Below are 18,785 nucleotides of genomic sequence, written 5' to 3'. Positions count from 1 at the left end.
ATCGGAGGCACTATTTGCAAAAATCTTCTCCCATTCAGTTGGTGGCCTCTTTATTTTGTCGATGGTTTCTTTTGCTGTGCAGAAGCTTTTAAGTTTCATATAGTCCCGTTCTTTTATTATAGCTTTTACTTCCATTGCCTTTGGAGTCAAATTCATAAAATGCTCTTTGACCCCAAGGTCCATAAGTTTAGTACTTATGTTTTCTTCTGTGCAGTTTATTGTGTCAGGTCTTATGCTTAAGTCTTTGATCCATTTTGAATTAAGTTTGGTACATGGTGACTGATAGCAGTCCAGTTTCATTCTTTTGCATGTGGCTATCCAATTCTCCCAGCACCATTTATTGAAGAGGCTGTCTTTGCTCCATTGTATGTTTTTAGCTTCTTTGTCAAAAATTATCTGTCCATATTAATGTGGTTTTATTTCTGGGTTCTCAATTCTATTTCATTGGTCTATGTGTCTGTTTTTCTGCCAATACCATGCTGTTTTGATTATTGTAGCCCTGTAGTACAAGCCAAAATCAGGAAGTGTGATACCTCCATTATTGTTCTTTTTCTTAAGATTGCTTTGGCTATTCGGGGTCTTTTGTGGTTCCAAACAAATCTGACGATTTTTTGTTCTATTTCTTTAAAATATGCCATTGGGATTTTGATGGGGATTGCATTGAATCTGTATATTGCTTTGGGTAATATGGCCATTTTAACTATGTTGATTCTTCCAATCCATGAGCACGGAATGTCTTTCAATTTCTTTGTGTCTTCTTCAATTTCTTTTAAAAATGTCTCATAGTTTTCAGCATATAGGTCTTTCACATCCTTGATTAAGTTTATTCCTAGGTATTTTATTCTTTTTGCTGCAATTGCAAAAGGAATTGTTTTTTGTATTTCTTTTTCTGAGATTTCATTGTTAGTATATAGGAACGCAATGGACTTTTGTACGTTGATTTTGTAGCCAGCAACTTTACTGTATTCGTTGCTTGTTTCTAATAGCTCTTTGGTGGAGTCTTTAGGGTTTTCTATATGTAACATCATGTCATCTGCAAAGAGTGATAATTTAACTTCTTCATTCCCAATTGGGATGCCTTTTATTTCTTTCTCTTGCCTGATTGCTCTGGCAAGGACTTCCAACACTATGTTGAAAAGCAGATGTGATAGGGGACAGCCCTGTCGTGTTCCTGAACGTAGAGCAAATGGCTTCAGTTTTTCACCATTAATTATGAGATTAGCAGAGGGTTTGTTATATATGGCCTTTATTATGTTAAGGTATTTTCCTTCTATACCTATTTTATTAAGTGTTTTAATCATAAATGGATGTTGTATCTTGTCAAATGCTTTTTCTGCATCAATTGATATAATCATATGATTTTTGTCCTTTATTTTGTTTATGTGATGTATCACATTGATGGATTTGAGGATGTTGAACCATCCTTGTGCCCTGGGGATGAACCCCACTTGGTCGTGATGAATAATCTTTTTAATGCATTGTTGTATTCAATTTGCTAGAATTTTATTTAGGATTTTTGCATCGGTATTCATTAGAGATATTGGTCTGTAGTTTTCTTTTTTTGTGCTGTCCTTACCAGGTTTTGGTATCAGGGTAATGTTGGCCTCATAAAATGAGTTAGGGAGTACTGTCTCTTCTTCAATTTTTTGGAGGAGTTTGAGCAGGACTGGTATTAGATCCTCTTTGAAGGTTTGGTAGAATTCACTAGTGAAGCCATCTGGTCCCGGACTTTTGCTTTTGGGAAGGTTTTGGGTGACTGATTCAATTTCGTTACTGGTGATCAGTCTGTTTAGATTTTCCAGTTCTTCATGGTTCAGCCTTGGAAGGCTATATGTTTCTAAGAACGTGTCCATTTTTTCTAGGTTATTGAATTTGGTGGCATATAATCCTTCATAGTATTCTTGGATGATCCTTTGTATTTCCGTGGTGTCCGTGATAACTTCCCCTTTTTTGTTTCTGATTTTGTTAATTAGTGTCTTCTCTCTTTTTATCTTAGTAAGTCTAGCCAAGGGTTTGTCAATTTTGTTAATCTTTTCAAAGAACCAGCTCTTTGTCACATTAATTTTTTCTATTGTCTTTTTGTTCTCTATTTCATTTAGCTCTGCTCTAATTTTTGTTATTTCCTTTCTTCTGCTGACCTTGGGTTTTACTTGTTCTTCTTTTTCTAGTTCTTTAAGGTGTAACATGAGATTATTTATTTGGGAGTTTTCTTGTTTCTTGAGATAGGCCTGTAATGAGATAAATTTCCCTCTTAAAACTGCTTTCGCTGCATCCCCCAAATTTTGGTAGGATGTATTTTCATTGTCATTTGTTTCTATGTATCTTTTGATCTCTCCTCTAACTTTTTCTTTGACCCAGTCGTTCTTTAAAAGTATGTTGTTTAATCTCCATGTATTTGTTTTTTTTCCCGCTTTCTTTTTGCAGTTGATATCCAATTTCAAAGCCTTGTGATCAGAGAATATGCTTGGTATGATTTCAATCTTCTTAAATTTGCTGAGACTGATTTTATGTCCCAATATATGGTCTATCCTTGAGAATGTTCCATGTACACTAGAAAAGAATGTATAGTCTGATGTTTTAGGATGAAGTGCTCTATAAATGTCAATTATGTCCATTTCATCTAATGTGTCATTTAGGGCTGCTATTTCATTATTTATTTTCTGTTTGGATGATCTATCCATAGCTGTCAATGATGTATTTAAGTCCCCTAGTATAATTGTGTTTTGGTCAATTTCTCCCTTTAGTTCTATTAGTAGTTGCTTGGTATATTTCGGTGCTTCCTGATTGGGGGCATAAATATTGATGACTGTTATGTCTTCTTGTTGTATAGTCCCCTTCACCCTTATGAAATGTCCATCTTTGTCTCTTGTTATCTTTTTCACCTTGAAGTCTGTTTCATCTGATATCATTATGGCTACACCTGATTTTCTCTGGGTACCATTTGCTTGGAGTGTCAATTTCCACCCTTTCACTTTGAGTCTATGCTTGTCCTTGTAGCTGAGATGTGTCTCTTGGAGACAGCATATGGTTGGGTTTAATTTTTTGATCCAATCTGCTACTCTGTGCTTTTTTATCGGTGAGTTCAGTCCATTTACATTTAGGGTGATTATTGATATGTGAGGATTTCCTGTCATTCTATCTTTAGTTTTCTGGTAAGGCTGTGTCTCCATTGTTTCTTTGCCTTTTTGTTGTTGTCTATTATTTCTGTGTGGTGATATTCTATGATGTTTCCCTCTGTTTCTTCCTTTATTACAGTATATATTTCAGTTCTGTGTTTTTTTTGAGTGGTTACCCTTAAATTTATGTAAAAGAAAGTTTGATATTTAGAGTATTCCATTTTCTTCAGCACGCTTACTTTCTCCATTCCTGTATTCCAGTTCAGGCCTTTACTCTCCCCCGTTTTGAGTTTTGGTTGCCACAAATTGTCCCTGTTGATGGTGGTTGAATAGCCTCCTTTAGTGTTTCTTGTAGTGCAGGTCGTGTATTAGAAAATTCCCTCAGCTTCTGTATGTCTGGAAAGATCTTTATTCCTCCTTCATAGCTAAAGGATATCTTTGCTGGATATATTATTCTTGGCTCATGATTTCTCTCTTTCAATAGTTTGAATATTTGGTTCCACTCCCTTCTGGCTTTTAGAGTTTCTGCTGAAAAATCTGATGATAATCTAATGGGCTTTCCTTTGTAAGTTACCGTCTTCTTTTCCCTGGCTGCCTTGAGGATTCTTTCTTTGTCGTTGATTTTAGACAGCTTCAATACAATGTGCCTTGGAGAAGGCCTGCTGGGATTGAGGTAATTAGGTGTTCTATTTGCTTCTTGGATTCGAGGGTCCAGTTCTGTCCACAAGTTTGGTAAGTTCTCATTGACAATTTGAATATATTCTCTGTTCCCTTCTCTCTTTCTTCTCCTTCTGGTATGCCCATTATTCTTATATTGCTCTTTCTGATGGAGTCAGAAAGTTCTTGTAGAGTTCTTTCATTTCTTTTAAGTCTCAAGTCTCTTTCTTCTTCCATCTGTGTAATTTCCAGGTTTCTATCTTCGATGTCACTGATTCTTTCCTCCATCTGGTCAACTCTACTACCTAAGCTGGTTATTTCATTCTTAATTTCTTCTATTGAGTTCTTAATCTCCAGAAATTCTATTTGGTTCTTTTTTAAAATTTCAATCTCTTTCGTAAAATGCTCATGCTGTACTTTGATTGTGTTTCTGAGTTCATTTAACTGCCTATCTGTGTTTTCTTGCATCTCGTTGAGTTTTTTCAGAACTGCAATCTTGAATTCTCTATCATTTAAGTCACATATTTCTGTATCTTTAACTGCCTTTTCTGGAGATTTTTCACTTTCTTTCTGAGCTATTTTGTTGCCTTGGTTATTCATGGCAATTACTGGTTTACTATTTCTCTTCCTAGACATCTACAGGAGTGGCTTGTGCAACAGGTTGATAGGAAGCGGTCTTTCTTTTGTTTTCCAGTACTTGTTGGTAGAATGTTTTATATTTTCTCCGACTGCAGCTTATTTTTCTTCTCCCACACGGTAGTGCTATGTTTTCTCTGTACTATTCCAGCTTCTCACACAATGGGGGGATTCCCTGGGAGACGGGCTTCTCCTCTGTTAATAGTTTGTCTAGGTCACAGGGCGCAGTATCCCGGTGGGTATGCGGAGAGCTTTTGATGTTCCAAAGCTCTTCCAGCTCCAGATTCAGAGCCCGTATGTTTCAGCAGTTCTGTTTACTCCTGCAGGGATCCGCCCAGATAGGTGGGGCCAGGGGCAGGATGAGTTGTGAAAGGTGGCCCAGAGCAATGGTGGCAATCACCACCACAGCCGGTCCTGCTTCCACAGCTCCCTCCCCTTTGTCGGAACTAGTTGGGCTGCGAATTTGTGTATGTGGTCCACAGTTCTCAGAACAGCAAATATTCTGTTCTTTTGCTCTGACACTGCTACTGTTCCATTTCTAGCACCGGGCAGGTGGGGGTGGGGCAAGCTCTGGGAGGGTAGGGAGGGGGCGGCTAGTCTCAGTGCCTAAGGCTCTGTTCTCTGCTCGGTAGTGAGGGCTTAAACCACCATTTTCAGCCTTCTTCCCTCAGTCTTTTCTCTGAGGTCTCTGCCGTGAGCATTGGGTTCAGCCGTGTTATATGCTGCTCCCTCAGCCCTGTGGAGCCCTGGCGGAGCCCTAGCAGTCCGAGTTCTTCCCTCTCCTGCAGCTGCGGTAGTTCCGGGAAGCAGCGAGCTCGGAGCACTGAGCTAGGTCTGCATCCTGCGCCCCCGCGGCTCTGGCGCCGCACTTCTCCCTTTCCTCCGCTCCCCGCTTGCCCGAATCTCCCACCGTTAGGTGATTTCAGTAGTGGGCCTCTTCGTCTTGCCTGTCTGCTGTGCAGGGAGTCCTTTGTGGAGTTTTTGTTGTTCGATTCTTTGTAAATTCCAGGGGAGCTTTACAGAGGCTCACCTCACGCCGCCATTTTTCCTCTTTCCAAGAAGAGATTTTCTAAAGTGTTATCCTGTTTCAAGTTCTATATTCACAGCATTCAGTATTTATTAATGTTAAAGCATTAATAAAAACAGTATGTTATTAAAAATAGCTTCTTTAATGAGCTATCCATATTCTTTCAGAGTCTCAACAAATCACTAAAAGACCTATGATTTGCCAACTGGTAGCTGAGAGACTAAGTAAGTTTGGAAAGGACTTTACCAGGAATCTATCCCTTAAGCCATGATTATATCTACTTATAAAGTAATAGAAGACAACAGACTGTCTTTCATAAACTTTGAAAAATAAAAGCTCAATAAAAGAAGGCTCCCAGAGGGAGTAGGATGATATACTCAAAGTGCTGAACAACAGCAAAACCTGTCATCCAAGAATACTGTATCCAGAAAAAAATTGTACTTCAAAAATAAAGAAATTAAGATTTTCCCTGAAAAGCAAAAGCTGAAGGAACTTACTACTACTAGACTCGCTCTGTAAGAAATGCTAAAGGGAGTCCTTCCAGTTGAAACAAAAAGATGGTAGACAGCAACATAAAGCCATATGAAAAAATAAAGTTCTCTGTAAAATTAAATACATGAACAAAAATGGGAACCTGTATTTTGGCAATTTTGGTGCATACAATTTAAATGACAAAAGCATAAAAATAACTATAAGTATAAAAATTTAACTATGTTAATAGGTATATGATGCATAGATGTAATTTTTTACATCAATGAAGTCAGGGAATGGAGCTGTAAAGGAGTAGAGTTTTTGCACGCAATCGAAATTAATTTGTTATCAGTTTAAAACTTTAATATATTTTATGTAATTTCAATGGTAACTACAAAGAAAATACCTATAGAATATACAAAAAAAGGAAAGAAGAACGGAATCAAAGCATGTCATTACAAAAACATAGAAAGACAGTAAGAAAAGGAGGGACCAAAAAAGCTACAAGAAATACAGACAACAAAATAGTAAGTCCTTCCCTATTAGTAATTAAATATAAATTACTTTAAATATAAAATAAATATATTTTATTGTTATAATGTAATGTATTTAAACGTAAATCAGAAGACATAGATTGTCTGAATGCATTAAAATTAACAGGATCCAAGATGCTGTCTACAAGAAACTCACTTTAGGACACACGTAGACTAAAAGTAAAAGAGTGAAAAAAATATTGCCTACAAATGGTAAGCAAAAGAGAAAGAGTGGCCATACTAATACCAGACAAAAAAAGACTTTATGTAAAACTCTTATGAGAGAAAAAGAAGGACCTTATATAACAAAGGATTAATTCACCCAAAGATATAATAACTATAAATATTTATGCACCAAACCTCAGAGCTCCTAAGTATATGAAGCAAACAAGTTATGATAGAATTGAAGGAAAAATAGACAACAACACAATAATTGTAAAAAACTTAAAGGTATCACTTTCAATAATGGATAGAACAAACAGACAAAAGATCAGTAAGAAAATAGAGAACTTCAACAATGCTATAGACCAATTATACCATATATATATATATATATATATATATATATATATATATATATATATATGACTCCTACCCAGAATATATATATATATATCAAGTGCACATGGGACATTCTTCAGGATAGAGGTGAGGCCACAAAACAACTCTCAACAAATTCAGGATTGAAATCATACAAATGTCTTTTCTGAAAACAGTGGACTGAAGCTATAAACCCAATAGTAGAAGGAAAACTAAAATTTCTACATATTTGCAGAAATTAAACAACACACTCTTGAATGACCACTAGGTCAAAAAAGAAGCCACAGGGAAATTAGAAATACTTTGAGACAATTGCAAACGACAACAAAATATACCAAAACTTATGTAGCAAAAGAAGTACCAAGAGAGAATTTTATAGCTACAAATGTTTACATTAAAAAACAAGATCTAAAATCAAGAATGTAACTTTATACCTCAAGAAACTAGATAAAGAATATACTAAACCCAAAGCTAACAGAAGGAAAGAAATAACAAAATTGCAGAAGAGATAAATGAGATAGAGAATAGAAAAGCAATAAAAAAAAATCAGTGAAACTAATCAAACTTTTTTTGAAAAGAACTACAAAATTGATGTGTGTAGGTTATATGTGTATAGGTTATATGCAAATACTGTGCAATTTTAAATAAGGGACTTGAGTAGCCACAAATTTTGGTATCTGAAGGGAGTCCTGGAACCAATCTCCTAAGGATACCGAGGGATAACTGCACTTATTAGGTTCAGGGGAATGATGAGATTAAAATTTTCATCAGTGAATTAGAAATGGAGAGATATAATAGCAGATATTTAAACTCAATGGGTAATACGACAATAGGGTATACCAGCATGTGAGGAAGAGTGAGGAGAAAACTACTTAACAGAGAAGAGAGACCAGGAGGAAAAAAATCCATAAATCTATGATGAAGCATGAGGAGACAAATGGATAGAAAGCATAAAACAGAAGGTTGAAGACATAGAGGATAGAGTAAGAGTCTAACAAGCAATAATACTTGTATTTGGAGTCCCAGAGAGAGAGGAAAGAAAAAATGGTGAAAAGCAATATTTGAAAAGATAACGGCTGAGAGCATCTCAAAACTAATAGAACCACAGATTCTAGAATCCCTTACAAATTCAACCAGAGAAGTATTTAATCAGCTTTTAAAGAAAAACCTATGAAACGCAAACATACTTTTTGAAATATTTTCTATAGCATTGAAATAATACCACTTCATAGGATTATTTTAAAATCATATGTGGTGACATTATGGACACTATCTAGACATTGTGATCTCAAGTGTTATTTTAGTGATAATTCTAAAATCTTTTTTTTACTAAGAGCTAAAAGTCCTGTAAAAGCCTTTGTACAACAACCATTCTTGACAATGTTAGGTTAAAAGAACCACTATAATTAATACATTTAACTCATATAACAAATACTTGTTATAATATATGAATAATAATTTTTAAATTATTAGCCCTCTTAGCCTTTATAGTTTTTAAGTGTAATATTTATCCATCTTAAGAAGTGGCTGGAACAATTTGGAATTACTGGAGCCAAGTGGTTTTTTCTGGCATCAAGGAAGGAATGTAGAAGACAATCAGCAAACCAAATCTATAACTGAAATGCAATAGTCCTTAAGTGACTGTGATATGTGATTGATACTTGTTCATATGTTTGCGAAGATAAAGATGATGAAATTTCCAGGGTTTATGAGACTTCGAAATAAATTTTTAAAAAATCCATATCCGATTTTTAAAAACTGCTATTAGATAATTACTAACTGTTTATAATTCCAGGGAGCTGGGAAAGCAGAAAACTTGAAACTAGCTCATAAACATTTTAATGACCCAATAAGAGTTATTTTCACCTACAGATATTGATTAAACTCCAGAAAAGGAGATGTATTCAGCCAAGTTTTCTATCCTCACATGACCTGTCTTGGCTGTTTATCTTTTTTGCCCTCTGCTGAAGTTCAAATCAAGATTTCCATGTTAATAATAGCATAATTTACTAAGTGAATTAAAGGAACTGGCTTCTAGCACCAAATGATCAAGGAAGCACCCAAAACATTTTTTTTTCTGGGATGTTAACTTTTAAAATATTAAATATATGTATTTGGACCACAGATTTTTCTGCCAAGAGAACACAGTCTACCCATAGTTCCAATGTCATAGCAGTTTCCATTCAGTAAAGTAAGAAATCATTTTCTTTTCACATTAGATTTCATGAATAATATTTTTAGTTGGGGCCAAGTTTTCTAAAATGAAGTACAATAATCTTGAAAGTATACAACTATGACTATAAAAAAATAACAATAAATTTTAATTTGGTTCAAATACATTTTTAATTAATTTGTTTACTAAACATGTATTCAGTGATCAATTACAGAGAGACAGCACCAGAGGTAAAAAGATGAAAAGGTACAGAGCTAACTTGAAGGAGGTTCTACTCCAGAGGTGGGCATCCATACAAACTACAATTACAGAATTGTTCAATAACTACTAAGATACACAGTGTTTGCATAGTATATTATGGAACATAGATACAGGTACTTCTAAGTATTCTTGGGGAAATCAGGAAAGGCTTCAGAGAGGTATGTCAGAGTTGGGAGAGAGGAAAAATCAAAAGGGGCAGCATTCTAGTCTGTAAGAAAAGCTTGTGCAAGTGAATTACAACATGAAAAATCACAGTGGATCCTAGAAATTACAATATTCAATGTTGCAAAAGCATTAAAAAAAAAAAATGACAAGAGAGAAGTAGGAGATGAGATTAAGTAGGCAGGTCTAGATAATGAAGGAGTTGAAATTTCATCCAATAGGCCAGTAGTTTTCAAAAGAAACATTGATTTTCAAACACCCCCCACAGGGTCCAAGTAGAGACCAAGTAGACGGGGTTCTAAGAAGTCTTCTTCAAGTAAACCAACTTCATTTTATCCATTTTATATTTTGGGGATTCAGGCAACATTTTATTGAAAATCACTGCTATAAACAATGGGAGCTACCGAGGAATATTATCCAGGTTTTCTCAAGAATTGAATTAATCAGAATATATTTCACAAAATCAGTTTCAAATTGTTTCAATATATTCCTATTTTGAAAAAACAAGGAAAAAAAAAGTGAAACAGAGACAGAAACCCAGAAGATCACCGAGGGCACCATCTGAATGCTAATAAGTAGTAAAGCAGGTCCTTGAATAATATTTCATTATAACTTTGATGAGATGTCTTAAGAATTTGACTTTTGGGGTGGCCGGTTAGCTCAGTTGGTTAGAGCACAATGCTTGTAACACCAGGGTTGCTGGTTCAAGCCTCACATGGGCCAGTGTGAGCTGTGCCCTCTACAACTACCTTGAAACAACTACTTGACTTGGAGTTGATGGGTCCTGGAAAAACACACTTAAAATAAATGAAAGTTTTAAAAAGAAAAAGAATTTAACTTTTGTTTATATTAATTAGCCTGTGTTAAAATTGATTTTATTATACATCGCTTCTGCTTAAACTTGCAGAACCTATTGACAATGTTAAGTGAGGACTTACTCTATTTGTCTGTTGAATCATCTGTGTTTGGCAGCATAATTTGTATGACATGCATAATCATTTTCCTCTTAAATTTGCCATGTCTTGTTTGACAGTTAGCAGATATAAACGATAGCTGTGTTTTAATGAATATATTTATATCTTATAGTTCTTCTCAAATATACTTCAAGATATCAGAAGAATAAAGAAGTTATTGGTAGCAGAGCTCCCTGCCTTTGGAAATAGGAATCAATAATTCTGAATTCCAAAGATTGCATAAAATGTATTGGCATGACTTTTAATGAAACTGAATTCTTGTTTAAACTACAAAAGATCTGTTATGTGGGGTTAGCCCAGGCATTAATCACTATACAGAATTAGTAGGTAGAGATAGTAACTGCTCATCCCCAAATTTCTATACCATAAGGCCTCTGTTTGTGAAAACCTAATTGGTTTGAAAATGACTCTTGAAACCATCTAAACTAATCAGATTTTTTCCCTAAAATGTTCTTTGTTTTACAATATGATTCCCAGAATGGTTCATACTTGGTTATTTTGAGAAGTTGTAATTTTTTAAAAAATCTGCATATAAACCTCAAAATTCATTCTGCTTCTATTGGTGAAAATATGGAAACAAGAACAACTGTACCACATGGAAAGCTGTCTAGACAAGAATGTTAGGGGTTATGACTGAAATAATTTATTATTTGCTGAGGGCCAACAGTATGCGTAGCATTAGGCAAGACCTCCAGAGAATAGGATCCCAGCCATTGGATTCACAATTTAAGCCAGACACACAAACACCCAAATCATAAATCACAACAGCAAAGAAAATGGTGTGAATTCCATAACTTTTGGTGTTGATTTACTTCCTTAGCAATAAAAAAATTAAGAGATACCACAAATAATCATCATAAAGATTGTCAATGCATGTTATTAATCCAATCCAGAATTAGCCGCTGACTGAATTTTAAAGCAGATTTTTGACCTTTAGCAATCATGGGAATGCATATTTTTATCAGCAGGCTTTATAAAACACTTTATTGCATGATGTAATGAAAAGCAAATTATGCCTCGTGTCCCATTTTTTCTTGCCTTCATGATCACTGGTCCTGTTTGATGAATAGGAATAGTAAGCCAGTAAAATGAATTTTTCCCTGATTTTTTTCCTCTTAGGGTAAATTGTTATATGCAATCATATAGATATAAATGTTACCCTGGCTCAAGAAACCAGAAAACAAAGAACCAATATTTTTCATGTTGTCACCTTTCCAAAAAATGCTAAAAGTCTTGATAAGTAGTCTGCTTTTAGAAACCCACACTGGGGTACCACATACAAATTTTCCATCTTTCCCTGCTGTACAAATTAGGTGGTCTTTAGGCTATGACTAATATATGCATCCTTACCTGTAAAATAGGGGTAATGCACAAAGTTATCCTGAGAATTAAATTAGTTAATATATGTAAATGCGAAGAATAGAGACTTTCGTAAACAATAGCTGTGAGCAAGTATTATTATTATCTAACACCATATTTATTTTGATAATATGATAGTTATCAAGTTTCCGCACTGTCCAAATTTATCATGTTAGAAAAATATAATGAAAAATAGATCTAACAGATGACATATTTTAGAATTATCTACCATGAAACCCCAAGGGAAGGAAAGTATTTGTTTCATGTACATATTTGGAGAAATAAAGCATGAGAATCAGGGGGAACTCCATGAGAGGCATTTCTTTCATTTAGGAGCCATTTAATAAAATGGGCATAGCTGTTGAGCAGAAGTGAATGCAGGTTTTATGGGTCTAGAAGCTTATACAATTTGAGATCCTCTTTACGGTAACATACATATTTAACACAAAAGTAAGTACTGTGATTTTGGTGGGATCCAGGTGCATGAGCATTACAGACACTTAAATTTCATTAGCGCCCTGGTGGCTCTGCCCCTGCTGGTAAGGTGAACTTTAGATCCCTCCGATATCAGAGGGTAGACATGGGAAATAAGGACTAGAGTTAGTGCTGTGAAAGTGAGTTGTAGAAACCAATTAACATGAAAACTCTTTTACCCAGGTAACTGCAGGAACCAAGAAGACCCATCTATAAGTCCAGAAAGTGTAGCATGAATACATACACACAGAATAAATCTGATTAGGATCTATAAAATGTGCTTCTTACTTGGTTTTACGTATCAAAAGACCCAGTAACAACACTAGGGTCAAAGTAGGGTGTATGTAGTCTAGGTGCACAGAATAATCCCTGCCCAGGCTGTTTAACACTGGAGTTTGTGTGGGTTACAAAGAGATTTGTTTGGAGTGTGTTTACTTCATACAAAAGAAAAAATACTTATTGGGAATTTACTATGTGCCGGACACTGGGGATACAACAGTAACAGAAGAGATTAAACAAACAAAACAAATAGGGAAAACAAAAAACTTTATGATGCTTACCTTCTCCTCAGAGAAAATTAACAACACAAATAAGTAAAATTTATAGCATATTCAAAGGTGGTGTGTGCTATGGAAAAGTAGGGAAAGAGAATAGGAAGGCTTGGGGGAGTGAATGGAGTGTAATTTTCAAGATCCAGGCTAGGAAAGGCATCTCTGTGAACATGATATTGGAATAAAAGTTTTAAAAGAGGAAAGACTTAAAGTGGCAAGCCATGTGGATATCTGACCAACAGGCATTCCAGGAGGAGGAAACAGCAATTTCAAATTGCCTAGAACAGTGCCTGGCACACAGCAGGGGTTCCGTAATAGGTATTCAGTGAATAGGAAAAGTGGGTTGGAATAATCAAGATGAGTTTTTAAGGGGTGATGTGGGTAGAGGAGCCGTTTTTTCTTTTTACTTGTGGCAATGGAGACCCTTAACAAAGGGCAGAAGAGTAGATGCTTTTGTCATGGAGGTTAGGTGATTTCACAGCACCAGGTGCCACCACAGCCACTCCAGACTGCTGTAATGTTTGCTTGGGATGGCTCCCCTGAGCCCTGGCTCATGTTCTGCTCCCTCAGTACGGCTTCAACTTTATCCTCTTCTGTACCAAACTCTTGGCCTCAACAATGAACTCCTTTATCTCCTCCACTCCCAGCAGTTCTGAGAGCCCATGAGCTCTGATATGGTGCATGCCTGCCAGTCACTTAGTTTCAACCTCAGTTACTGCACAAGACTAGTTCTACAAGGTCCACAATAATGGTGCTGCCATTTTATAATGGCAGTTGGCAAAAATCAGTGTAACCTGCCAGTCTATACTACCAAGGCTAATATAGCACTTATTTTTTCATAATATCAAGCAAAAGTCACAAAGCAGATTCTATAGTCAATTAAGTGAATTGAATCAGGGAGACAGAGTTGTTTATAACCACTTGCACACTCACCTTATGTATTCACAAGGAGAGAACACAGTTCAGAGAAAAGTCCAACAGCTTACTGCACACACGTTACAATAGCATACCGAACCTCTTCTACTTACATTTGCTGAGTTGCACTTAATTTTCATTGGCTCACATAAACACTCAAGTCTGTAAAATTTAGTAGTGTGAACAGTGCCAGGCTAAAAGTAGACTGGAAAGAATTTGTTTATATATACAATAATTTGAGAGGCTGTAACAAGCTATGGGTTAGCCTTTCATTTATTCCTGCATCACACAGTGATCCTTTTCTGAAGGCATCCTAGAGGCATTCATTCTTTTGCTTCCCTGGGACAGATCTCAGCAACTAAAACTCTCTAAGTATCTAATTTACGGAGCAATCACTATATGCCGGGTCCTAAAGGAAGGTTGCCACCTACAGTGCCTCATTTAAAATCACCAATACTCTGGGGGTGATTTTTACCCCTATTTTACAGTTATGAAAATTTAAGCTCAGATAAGGCAAGTAACTTATTCAAGGTCACACAGCTTATAAGTGCCTAAATAAGGGTTAAACCACAGAGCTATAGGATTCTAGAGCTTGAGATTTTCACTATATGCTCCACATTCCCAATTGCTAATCCTGACAGAAGAGCAGGATTGGGCAGGGTGTTTAAAGTAATAAGCAGCTTCCCAAGATGCCTTGCAGGGACAGCAATTTTATCTGTCTCCTTTTCCCCTTGGTTGTGCAAGCCTGATTTTGTTTGGGGTGGGAATGTACCTAGCTAAATCATTTTTCATCTTTCCTTGCAGCTAGAACTGGCCACATGACACATGGCCAATAATATGTAAATTAAATTCTTCTAGGAAGTTCTGGGAAAGGTTGTGTTTCCAACCCTTTCCAGAAGGAAACAAGGGACAAGCTTGACCAGAGCCTCCCCTCCTTTCTTCCTGCTCTGAATGTGTACAAAAGGCTGGTAGAACTTGTAGCTGCCGTCTTAAAACCATAAGGGAAAATCTGAAAAAACAAAAATGAAAAAAAGACCCGCATAGATCTTGGCACTGAAGCTGAACTACTGAATCACCATCACGTCATCTACCCTTAATGATTTATTTTCTTTCTATACCAAAATGTCTATTTATTTAGTCACGCTATTGTTGGCTGAGTGCTGTTACTTGTAGACACACTGGTAGGGGACACAGGCCATTAGAGCACAGCTTTATCCTGGGGTCATTGCTTCTTCATCTGATCCATTCTTCTATCCCAAACACTTAGAGTCAACCAAAGATTTAAATGTTGCACAATTATGGAATCAAGATTCAGCTAGGTACTTTGAGGTCAGCTATTTCCATACTTCATATAACTGGAATGTTTTCCTTTCTATCATTTGTTCACTCTCTTTTGTTTTCTGTGTATATGTTGATTTCCTCCACTAAACTTTACTCATATATTCCTTGCAGGACACAGAAGTGCCCTGCATATACTAGGAATTGATAAATTCTTGTTAAATAAAATACAACAAATCAAGGGTAATTTGAACACTAAGAGACATTTTTGGTAGCTTTTGCTGTCTCCTTAATGTTCGACACTGGCTTTCAGGCTGAAGGTCTATTTTTCTAAATAATAAAAGTACATGTACAAGTTATATCAAATAGTAGTCAGTACTATCAATTGGCAGACTAATATTAAAAACCATGCATGATCTCCAGTCTATTGCTATCTTCCCTCGATTCTCATATAATTAAGTAAATCAAGGAATATGTTTGAACTGGTTTTATGTGTGTTCTAATTTAAGAAGGACCATTCTCTGAGGCAATATTTTCAAGATGGCCCTGGTAGACAACTAAATTCAGTCTAGTGAAAAGAGACGTTCCTAAAGTTATTGGAGCTGTCATTCTGAAACCATCCATCTACATCTGTCCTTGTGACATCAATAGAGAAATGAAACCACCTGAAAAATTTAAAAGGTCATCAGAGATAGGTTGTGTTATAACTTAAAGACATGGTATTTAAAATGTGGTCCCCAGACCAGCATCATCAGCATCTTCTGGGAACCCGTAAGAAATTAAAATCCTCAGACCCCAGAAATCTGTGTTTTAACAAACCCTCTAGGTGATTATGATAATGCTAACATTTGAGAACCACTACTTTTTACTAGATTAAAACAATGATAGGAGGGAATAACTGAAGTGTCTGGGAAGAATCTGGAAGAAGAAAGAGACAAGCAGGAAGAAGGGAGAGTCATAAGCATAACGACAGATTGCTATTACAGGATACTTTTTAATAATTATCTCCTATACCACCTTAACAAAATTTTCTGTAGAATCTATAAACGATATGACAAGATTATTGTGAATGGCTTTCTTGAGAAATTGATGTGATTGGGCTGTGTGTGTGTGGGGGGGGAGGGGACAGAGCCCCAGAAAGTAGTTTACAGGCTCTCGGCCTCACGTGGAAAGGTGCTGGCTCGGGTAGTGGATGGCCGTCAGCTGTGGCTGATTGGCCGTCGGCTGTGGCCGGTTAGCCGTTTGGCCGCTAGTATAACTGCTGCGGCTACCGAGGAGAGCCGAGGAGCTGAGGAGAGCCGAGGAGAGCGGAAGAGAGTAGAGGAACAGAGTCGAGGAGAGTGGGGGAGAGTCATCAGTCGGTTGGCAGAAAGGCGGACGGCAGGTCGCGCGTCCGGTGGGCCCAGCCTCCAGTGAGACCATAGTGGTATGACTCCCCTACCTATGGCTCTGTGGGTGTTCCTTTTTGGCCTAGCCACATCCTGCGTTCTTGTGTGGGGAGCGGGAGCAGAGACCCCGCAGGCCGCCCCGCATGACAAATGGCGCAGCGAGCAGGGTCTCCCGCACGACAGTGTGTGTGTGTAGAAACTGGTGAAGGAAAAGTTGACATAGGGGAAAGATATATTGCACTATCAAACAGAAGGGATGGGGCAGGCCCCACTGGCATCTGAATTACACATGGAATTTCCCTAAAGAAGTTCTCCTTGATGACTTTTGACACAGAATCTTAGTTTGTTGTAAATACTTATCGTTTCCTGTCCATCTTCCATCCTGACACCCCCACAGAAGTGCACAGTCCCCCCTCTACATGTTAACACACAGACCTTCCTAGATTTAGGGAAATATCCGTACTGCTTCAGAACTTCTTTAATGAGACAATTTTATCAACTTTACTCCTTGTTATCAGGTCTTGATGTCATATCCTGATGTTGTTTTTTTTATCCCTGCTCACCCATCAGATTCCAGGTTCTTCTTGGAAGTGGATTTCCTGTTATCTTTAGGGAAACTTTGGAGGGAAATAGCCTTTAAAAGCAGTTACTGAAATTGTTCTTCAAAACGGTTGTCATTTATTTGGAATTTTGACCTCCCACTTACATGTAATTTCTACTCTTGCATTGATTTGTGATTCTCTCCATCTAACTTATGAACTCCTTTATTTAAGAGACTTAATGTTATTCATCTTTATACTCCCAATGACTAGTAACCGTGTCTGACACACAGTAAATATTCAATGAATGTCTGATGAATAAATTAATGGTATTACCAATAGATATGAACCTTTTCAAGGCCTCTGCTTCTCCCCCTCTACTCCTGCGCTGAATACCTTCTTTTTGTTCCCCAATCCCTGCACCCTCCACTCCCTTGTACTCTGACTTCTTGCTGGGCCTGACTAATGGACAGCTGGGACAGAAGTGTGGGGGAAGGGGTGGAGAGAAGAGTGAGGTCGGGGCATATATTTCCCTGCTGCGCCCTTTCCTGTGGGGTTACATTGAATTGGTTGTGTCCCTTGACCTAAGGCCACTGATCGTCTTAAGGTGGCTTTCTTCATGATCTTCATCCCCGTTCCACGTAGTAACTTCTTTCCTTCATTCCTTTAGGATAAAGCGTGGTAATAATTCTGCTGACTCTAGCCAGGTTGACTGTGCCTTTGTGATTCCTCTACATCCTGCCCACACCCATGTAAGTAGACCCGTTATTAAACCATCCTCAAATTATCCTAATCTGAATGTGCCGTCTGTTTACTGTTAGAAAACTGACTCATATGACTGCCAAATATAAAACTATTAGAAAACCTTACATACCTTTAAATATTCACCAACAACCAGGTTTCTCTCAATACACGTTATTGTTGCATAAACATGCTATTTTAAATATGTGGTGAGTATATTTTACATTGGGGAAGTTGTAAAACTTATGCCCCGTCTGGTCTCCAGTAGAGGCAGTGCCAAGAGGCCTGAGCCAACCTGTGTCTGTAAAATGCTCTAGTAGAGCCAGAATTCCTGCAAATAACGGCATCCAAGCAAAGGACTTCAGAGAATGCACAGATATACATATAAAACACATTTCAATTGGTTTTTACAGGCATAATATACTTTTTCTTGTGAGTATAATATCCTTGACTTACTACTTTCGCTTTTTGATTGGTTAGGATATTTGTATTCTAAACCGTTCTTTCCAGCAACAAAACCAATTGTGGAACTTTAGAAAACATATTTTGAAATATATACATGTGTAAAAGCCCATCCAATGGTTCTGACTGGAATTTAGGGTGCAGCCCCTGTATGTATTAGAGTGGCATAGGATTAGTACTAAATATTTGTACCTGTTTAATTTTTGTAGGTGTAGTACCACAGTCTGATTTGTAAATGACTCACATGATTTGTCTTTGCATCCAGGAGAAATGGTGAAGGAGTCAGAGACCCTCACCTGTCCTGCGCCACTGCTGCCATGAGCTGGTTGCTAATTTCTCTGCACCTTCCCATTCTCACTTGTAAAATGGAAGAGTAGAAATAAATGATCTCCAGAGCCCTTTCCAAATCTGTAGATTTTTATCTTGATGTCATTCGATAAAAAGGGGGCAGAGGGATACATTTCTTTTCAAAACTCTGTCTTCATAGCTACACACTTACTGAATATAACCCCAAATGATTTCAAGCCC

This window comes from Rhinolophus sinicus, chromosome 1, assembly GCF_057876585.1.
Source record: "Rhinolophus sinicus isolate RSI-liver-muscle chromosome 1, RSI-T2T, whole genome shotgun sequence".
Taxonomy (NCBI): domain Eukaryota; kingdom Metazoa; phylum Chordata; class Mammalia; order Chiroptera; family Rhinolophidae; genus Rhinolophus; species Rhinolophus sinicus.
Note: the sequence above shows the minus strand (reverse complement) of the source record.